The sequence below is a fragment of the Theropithecus gelada genome, chromosome 2 (assembly GCF_003255815.1).
Source record: "Theropithecus gelada isolate Dixy chromosome 2, Tgel_1.0, whole genome shotgun sequence".
Classification (NCBI taxonomy): Eukaryota; Metazoa; Chordata; class Mammalia; order Primates; family Cercopithecidae; genus Theropithecus; species Theropithecus gelada.
In genome coordinates, this window is record NC_037669.1 from 168,073,684 (window position 1) to 168,082,516 (window position 8,833).

The following is an 8,833-nucleotide window of genomic DNA, read 5'->3' on the forward strand; positions in this document are numbered from 1 at the left end:
TTCCACACCCCTATGATTGCATCCCCAACTAATCAGTGGCAACCATTCTCTAGTCCCCTGCCTACCAAATTGTCCTTGAAAAACACTAACCTCAGAGGCTTTGGGGAGACTGATTTGAGTGATAACTTGAGCTCTCCCACACGTCCAGCCTTATGTCAATTAAACTCTTTCTTTACTGCAATACCAGGGTCTCAGTGAACTGGTTTTGTGTGTGCAGTGGGCCGGAAGAACCCAAAAGGTAACTATAATAAGAGACCAGAATATTCCACTGCAGATATAGTATAAAGACCATTTTGAGCTGATTATTTTCAGAAATAGCAGACAAAGGAGAATTTCTCAGAACAGAGAAGTAACCCTTTTTTTTAAAGAGAAATTTACATCTATATATCTCCCTCCCAGTACCAGGAAGATAAGGATGACTCTAAATCACTAGAGACTCTGATCAATGGAGAAGGCATGAATTGAAATCTGCATAACACAGTTACTCTTGTTTATAATACTCCTCCTGACCACTTCCCCATAACTGGGCCTTTCTCTATAAACTTTTTTCCTTATTTCAGCAAAGGATGCTGAAACCCTAAAGGGGTAAAGAGACTGGCTATTCAAACCTGAAGTCAAAGTCACCTCTTTGAGTCTACTCTTGGGATTTACTAATTTTTCTGGGTCATTGCGCATGCATGCCTGAGGTATACAACTTAGTAAACTTTTGTTTGTTTTTTCTTTTGTTAATCTGTCTTTTGTTGTAAGGGTCTGTCCCAGCTAAGAATTATGAAGGATAGAGGAATGATTTTTTTTCTTCCCTTGCAATATTAAAATGTAACACCAGAAAAGAAAAAAACAATGGTTATTAGAGATGTCACTATCCTCCTTGGGGAAAGAAGAGAACACTCCAGCCAACTGAAATTTTCTTTACTTTTTTTTTAAATCTAATTTATCAAATTTTAGCTTAGATTATTTCAGAGATAAAAATTATCAGATAAAATACAATATCCTAGAATCTTAAATGACTACAGGAAAAAAAGTTGAAAATTTTATCTTTGTTTTTTTAATGTTGATAATATATATTACTATTTTATGATCCTAAATGTCTCAAAATGGAGTCACTTATGACAAGTGACTCAGCCCACAGTGAAATTGCTGACCCCTCAAAGTTATAAAGATACATATGATAGACTAAGGGGATAAAGTAGCACCTCCTGTGTCCAGACACCATGAGACTCGGCAAGGAAGTGAAGCCAAAAGACTGCTGAGATAATGGCCATGAACAAACCTGTGAAGGGTCATAGAAACAGCAAAGAAACCAACCAGGGTTAAGATGCCTGCAGATGCCCTGCTGGTGAGAATTCTGAGGCCTCCTTTCTGCCTAAGTGCTGCAACACCCCAAACCCATGGCCAGCAATGTGTTGGTCTCCTGAGCTACTCATCAGTAGTTTATTCCCCTTTTTTTCTTATTACTGTCTGTGTGTGTTGAATATATTTGCATAATTGTTGGTGTGTGAAAGCCTTGCAATAAACCTTGAATTTGAAAGCATTTAATTGGCCCTTGAGTCACTGGAAACCTCCCCACCTTCAATCAGAGTTAGTACAGCTAGGCTGATTGGAACCTGAAAGAGTAGTTGCATACACCCACTCAATCCGACTAGTTAAGTCACATGCACAGGTGCAGCCATATGTGTGAAGATCAGTATGCATTCTAATTACTCAGTGGCTTTTTGAATAATTGGAATATCACTTTTGTGTATACCAGTTCAGCAGAAAATTTCCAAATTCTTACTCATCTTAACTTTTTGATTATCAACTCTCAACTTCATTAAACATTAATATAAAGCATTTGTTCTCAAACTCTGGTCCCCAAACCAGCAATCTTAACATCATAGCATGGGCTTGGGACACTGTTAGAAATACAAATTCTCAATCTCCATCCTGGACATATTGAATCAGAAACTATGAGAGGGAGGCTCAGTAATGGGTACTTTACAAGCCCTGGAGGTGATTTGGTTAACTCTAAAGTTTAAAAACTATTCATCTTAAGTAAAAATGCATTTTTCTCCCAAAGTGGCCATTTCTTTTGGCACTTCTTGCTGAAGTCCTGGCTTTTTAAGATGAATGTAGAATCATTTGAAGATAGAACATTTTTATGTGAACAATGTGTATTACTCCCCCTAAAAATTATCAAATGATTTTTTTCCTTAAAAAATATGTCAAAAATAACTCAGACACATGTATACTTAGGGAACTTCTATCCAAGAAGGATGAACTCAAATAGCAAATTAACTTTGAAAACATCCTTATAATTCTAACATTACATATGAGTGCTTTCCAAGTCCTTGTGATTTTTCTCTTTCCAGATTTTATTTTTCTCTCCAAGGAAATTATTGTCACTGGAAAATTCCTGATCTCATTACTTATATCTCTATATTGAATGCATTGTTATGATACAGTTTGCAGGGGCTAGAGGAACCCCCTTCTCAATCAAAATAATGACAGTAATAATAAGCAAAAATCAACCCCTGTATCAAACTCTTAAAACTTCACTGTAACAAAGAAGTATCTAATCCACTGTTTTATTTGCATTAAACTGAGTTAGTGTTAGCCATGTCTAGTTTTTTTCCTTATATACTTACGACTTTTTTATTGAGAAACATTTAACAAAACATTTGAAGAAGAAATTTAAAGATAGAATAGCTCATTGTCATAAATTTTCCTTACTGCTGTGAATACAAATTATACAATGTGAAAAAAGACAGGATATAGATATTTTTGTTTCTTAATTACATGCCTCACATAGAATATTTAATAATTCATTTCAACTTATTATTGTATAGTTATCATGTAAATAGAAAATTACATTATCAATAAAAATGAATATTCACTCAAATTTTTTCCTGAAGTGAAAAACATGATTCAATTAAGAGTATTCTTTTGAGCTCAAGTGATTGATGCTTTACTTTAAATGTATTCCTGTCTTCTGTACTCTTCAATACAGAAATGAACAGTAACAGCTACAGGAATAGAAAAAAAAAGGGGGGGGAAAGATAATACCACAAGATTACTGTGATTTTCATACACCACTACTCAGTGGGAAAAAAGTTTTTAAATACACATTAATAAAAGGAAGAGAAGCATGTCACAGATTCTCAGATACATTAGGTAACTAATTTTTATAAGCAAAGAAAGTACTTTGTCACTAAGTACTTACATGGTTGTGAAAAAAATAGTCTAGATGGGGTCACTTATCTTTTCAAAGCTTCTCAACTCATCTATAAACTTCATGATTCCTAAACATTAAGTATTTAATGTTTTCAAGTATCTAACATGAATGATAAAATAGAGCGTGCTTACCTGAGTGAGAGAAGCTAATTTGAGAGTTACTGCCTGGTTCCTGTTATGAAAGAAACTCTTGCTTTCTTTCATAACAGGATCTTGAATTCAAACAGCTATCTCTTTGAACTCTAAGAGAGGAGTCCTGATTGAGGAACAGAGGATAGCAGTGGGCTTTGGAAGCCAGCACACAAAGTCTAATCTAGCTAGAAGGAAGACATGTTCTGCTAAATTTGCTCAATCTTTTTTGGAGCTTTTCGTAAATCAGAGATCTCAAATGAGTTTTAACTCTACTGATAGAAACACAAAAATTTCAAGTTTGTACAAAACTGAGAAAAATCAGAGAAACCACTTTGTCTAGCTGCTCAACCAGTGTACAAAATCCCTTCAGAATGCCCATAGCTTAATACCTGGCTCCATGTGTGACACACACCATTTGAATAGGGTGGGGAAGAATTAGAAATGTTGACTCTAATTATGTTCAAGGGTCAACTTGTCATAGATGTTTGTATCAACAGCAGAGAAAAACTTGTTTTATATTCTGGCATAAATAAAATGTGTCTCCTCTAATCCTTTATTTCCTTCTCCAGCAAATGCTCCCCTCTCTGCTACTCCCAATGTCTGCTGTCTAGCAAGAATAACCATGTGTAGAGTAGATAAATGAGCAATAGCTCTCCTCACTTTATTTTCATAAGGAAAATGTTACAAGAAGAATCATTTTTAAGCCCTTGTATAAAGAGTTCCCTCTGCCTGGAGCACCTGTACTTACCTGGTAGATGTTGGGGTGCCACCTTCTCCATGTAGTCTTAGGTACATCTGCATTGTAGCACTTACGTCACTGCCATAAGAAGGGTTAAATGCCCGTGTCTCCTGACAGAGAGTGGATCTCATAAAAGAGAGAGGAAGACCTGATATTATGCATCAACCTCTCCCTAGGATCTATCATACATCTCTAAATAGTTGCCTATTAAATTCATGTTGAATTAATTTCACATTTTGATTTTAAAATGGAAATATGCATATGGAGTCTCAATGGATTTTGTATGTGAACAGGGTTTAACTTAATTCTCTGTCATTCTTTGGCACTTTGCCTTAACTGTTGAACACACTTCAGGGGATTTTTATGGCACTTAATGATGGAAAACCATCTGGCACAAACACCAACTATTATTTTTTCTCTGGGACGAAGCTTATCATCAAACACAAATTGTGCTATTTATGGGAACCTCTCTTTTCAAGGGATGTAGCAAAGGAATAATATGGAGATTGTTTCATTTTTTAAACATTTAAACGAATAACTAACAGGTTCTTTTTAAATCTGAGAAACACAATGAATAATTCCAGTGATGACTCTGCATTTTAAGGGTTATCTAAAAGACAAAGTTCTTTTAAATATGCATATAAAAATTTTCAGTACTCGGGAAATGCCAGTCCTTTGTTAGCATCATTTTTAAACTTCTAAAATGAAATATTTATGCTCCAAAACCAACACAGAGAAATTGAGTATGGCATCATTGACACATTTCCTCCCTACGTAGTCACATAACATACACTGTGTTGGCTGAAGAACACCTTAGGGGAAAAGACTAAATTTCCTACTCCTCCATAAGTCAAAGAAGGTCTTCCCTCTACAGTTTTGCAGAATTTGCAATCTCTAATTCATAAATCTGAGAATAGTTCTGATTGTTCCTTTTATGAACTTGTCCCAAAGATGATTTCTAAAATGTTCAATTATTAATGAAATCCACAGGGTCCACAAAATAATGGCTTACAGTTGAGCCAAATGTTTTGCTAGTGTTAAAATAAACATCATCACAGTTCTCTGAGGCACTTTGGCTACATTGAGAAAGGCTGGGGAACAAGACCACAAGTAACCTCTAAAACCTGAACTCTTTTGGTGGAGTCTACCAATATTCAATTCCTTTAGCTGTTCATTCATTCACAAAGAACTTATTGAACAATTACTGCACACCAGATGCTCTTGTAGGTACTGGGGAATTAGAGATAGAGTAGTAAACAAGTCAGACTAAAAAATTAACTTACATGTATAAATCTTCTAGCCTGGCATAGTGGCTTACACTTGTAATCCCAGCACTTCGGGAGGCCATAGTGGTAAGATCACTTGAAGCAAGGATTTTGAGACCAGCTTGGGCAACAAAGCAAAACTCCCAACTCTACTAAAAAAATTTTTTAAGGCCAGGTGTGGTAGCATGTGCCTGCAGTCCCATCTACTCAGGAGGCTGAGGTGGGAAGATCACTTGGGTCCAGGAATTTGAGGCAGCAGTGAGCCAGTCTACTCTAGCCTGGTCAACAGAATGAGACACTTTCTCTTAATAAAACAAACAAAAAACCCCAAAAACTTATCTATAAAAAAAACCATAGGCAAAGTAATATAAATTTGTAAAAATACTAGAAAAAAAATGTTTAATTCCTTTTGCAAAGGGGTTAATCTCCCAGCTATATAGAGAATACATAGAAAATTAGGAGAAAAAGACACCAGCCCTTAGAATAATTGGCAAGAGCTTCACCAAATTCAGTAAGATAAATTATGTCACAGTACCTATGGCTTCTTGGGATAGAATAGGGCCTTATAATGAGAATAAATACCAATTTTTGGCCAAAATAAAGGATAATGAATGCTCTTCTGTATAAATCAATTTGGTGCCCTTGCTGAAATTCTAGATATGGATGAAAATTGTGAATAAACTGTGCTTTTATGAAAATTATGGTTTGGGGGAAAAAAGTAAAGAATGCTTTTTAAGAAAAGTTCAGCAAACTTTTCAAACATCTCAGGACACCCCTGTGACCAAAAAGATCTTTGAAGTAGGACATTTTATATGAAAATCTGGGGAAATCATCCAACTTCTTAAATAATGCTTTCCTCCCAGACTTAGAAAAATATTTGGTGGACCCAGAGAAAGCATTGCTTTTGTTTTAACTTTTTTTTTTTTTTGAGCAAGAGTCTCACTCTGTCACCCAGGCTGGAGTGCAATGGCATGATCTTGGCTCATCACTGCAACCTCCACCTCCTCGGTTCAAGCATTTCTCCTGCCTCAGCCTCCCGAGTAGCTGGGACTACAGGGGCCTGCCACCATGCCTGGCTAATTTTTGTATTTTTAGTAGAAACGGGGTTTCACCATATTGGCCAGGCTTGTCTCAAACTCCTGACCTTGTGATTTGCCTGCCTCGGCCTCCCAAAGTGCTAGGATTACAGATGTGAGCCACCACACCCAGCGACTTTTATATAACTAAAATTGCAGAAAGTGGTTTGGGGACCAGATTAACTCTTGGAGGGAGGGAGTGTAAGCTGGGAAGGGACAGTGGCAATGACTTTAGAAGCCTGAATTATCTGAATATGTACACATAACTGATTTCTTTTTGTGTTAAAAGTTTTCCTACTGCATTAAGAAAAAAAAAATGTGTTTATGTTTTCTGTCTGGCTATGTAGGCAGGTGTCAGTAAGTTGTGTCAGCAATAAAGTTCTAATCCAAAGGGTTTAGTGTTTAGTTAGGTGCTGACTGCACACTATCCACCAATAGTATTTAGTAGTCCTTGGCAGGATTTTGGCCAGAGAATTTTTCCCGTGGTGATTCTTGGAGGAAGAGTTTAGTGTGTCATAAATGTATTAAGGAGATGCTGCTATTCTGTCACACAGTGGTTGTTTATGTGAGGCATTTATGGAACACTCCAATGTGTCAGGTAGTGAGCTGAAGACTTGATGTGAATATTTCATGTGGAATAAGTGAATGAATACATGATATGAATATTCTCACTTATTCCTTTTAAAAGCCTATGAGGCAATGGCAACTATCATGGGAATTTTATAGATGGGTGGATTGAGAATCTAAGAGCTAGAACAACTTAACCACAGAGTACAAACAGAAGAGAACTTGTACTGAAGTCTAACTCCAGAAACCAACTTGTAGCCCCACTTCTCAACCCAAAAGAGAGTGTACAATGATAAATAACCTTATTATGTGATTTCACAGTGGCTTATCCTTCAGAGGACATAAGGCTAAATAGTGCATAGGAATTATTATTGATTTATGTGACAATTAACTCATGTAATTTCACTCAGTCTATCACAGGCCTGTAAATGGATTAAATAATATTATGAGCATCACTCTATCTAAGGGTCTTCTTCAATTTTTCAGTAGCTATTCCAATCAACTCATACTGATATGCTATGCTAAACAAAATATAAAAGACTATGCAATGATTTGTTTATATCCCCAAATGTGAAACTTTCAGACAATAGGAAGTATCCTTGGGAATATAAAACAGGTGATGGGGAGAGAAGTCAGCTCTTGCACAAAGTTCGTAGGTTCATTTAAAGATTATGTTCTTTATTCTGTTAACATGGAAGGCTGTGCAAGTGTTTTTTTTTTTTTAAAAAAAAAAGAAATAAAACATGTTTGTATTTGTATGACATTGCTCTGGCATGGGCAGGGAGTCTAGATGAGAAGAGGAGGGCAAGACTGGGGAAGGAGTGAAAGGTAAAAGGATCATTATAGTGGCACAAGTAAGAGATGGCCACATCTAAGAACTTGATTATGACAGTGAAAACAGAGAAACGAGTAATCATTTGACTAATATATAAATTAAAATTTTTCAGAATTGATGGTGAATTTTGAGGGGTGGTCTCAAAGATGCCTGGCAGATTTCCGCCTCTTGCAAATGCATGATTGGATATTTCATTTCCTAGAATGGTTGATATTAAAAGATGTCCCAAGGTTTGGGGGAAAAGCATGAGTTGGGTTATGCTGAATTTAATGATCCTTAAAAACACCTAAGTAAAATGTGGGCTCTGTAGCAATGTGATCTGTAGATTACAGGTGAATTCTAGGCTGTAGCTAAATTGGGAAATTAATCAGCAACAGATGGTAACTGAAGCCACTGGGAAATGTCATTTGAAAGACAAATAGGCCGGGCGCAGTGGCTCAAGCCTGTAATCCCAGCACTTTGGGAGGCCGAGACGGGCGGATCACAAGGTCAGGAGATCGAGACCATCCTGGCTAACATGGTGAAACCCCGTCTCTACTAAAAATACAAAAAACTAGCCAGGCGAGGTGGCGGGCGCCTGTAGTCCCAGCTACTCGGGAGGCTGAGGCAGGAGAATGGTATAAACCCGGGAGGCGGAGCTTGCAGTGAGCTGACATCCGGCCACTGCACTCCAGCCTGGGCGACAGAGCGAGACTCCGTCTCAAAAAAAAAAAAAAAAAGACAAACAAAAAGTATTTTCCTGTTTAACCACTGAAACACAATCCTTTATCAGCTGCAACATTTGAATGAGTGAATTAAGACTCCAACTGCTTTGGGAGGCCGAGATGGGCGGATCACGAGGTCAGGAGATCGAGACCATCCTGGCTAACACGGTGAAACCCCGTCTCTACTAAGAAATACAAAAAATAGCCGGGTGAGGTGGCGGGCGCCTGTAGTCCCAGCTACTCGGGAGGCTGAGGCCGGAGAATGGCGTGAACCCGGGAGGCGGAGCTTGCAGTGAGCTGAGATC

General features: G+C 37.4%; 1 protein-coding gene across 2 annotated transcripts in view; it reads right to left on the reverse strand.

Annotated features, from left to right (window-relative positions):
- ZNF385D (zinc finger protein 385D) overlaps positions 1-8,833 on the reverse strand; it is a 986,291-nt gene that overhangs the window by 94,755 nt on the left and 882,703 nt on the right. The gene's annotated exons all lie outside the window — the stretch shown is intronic.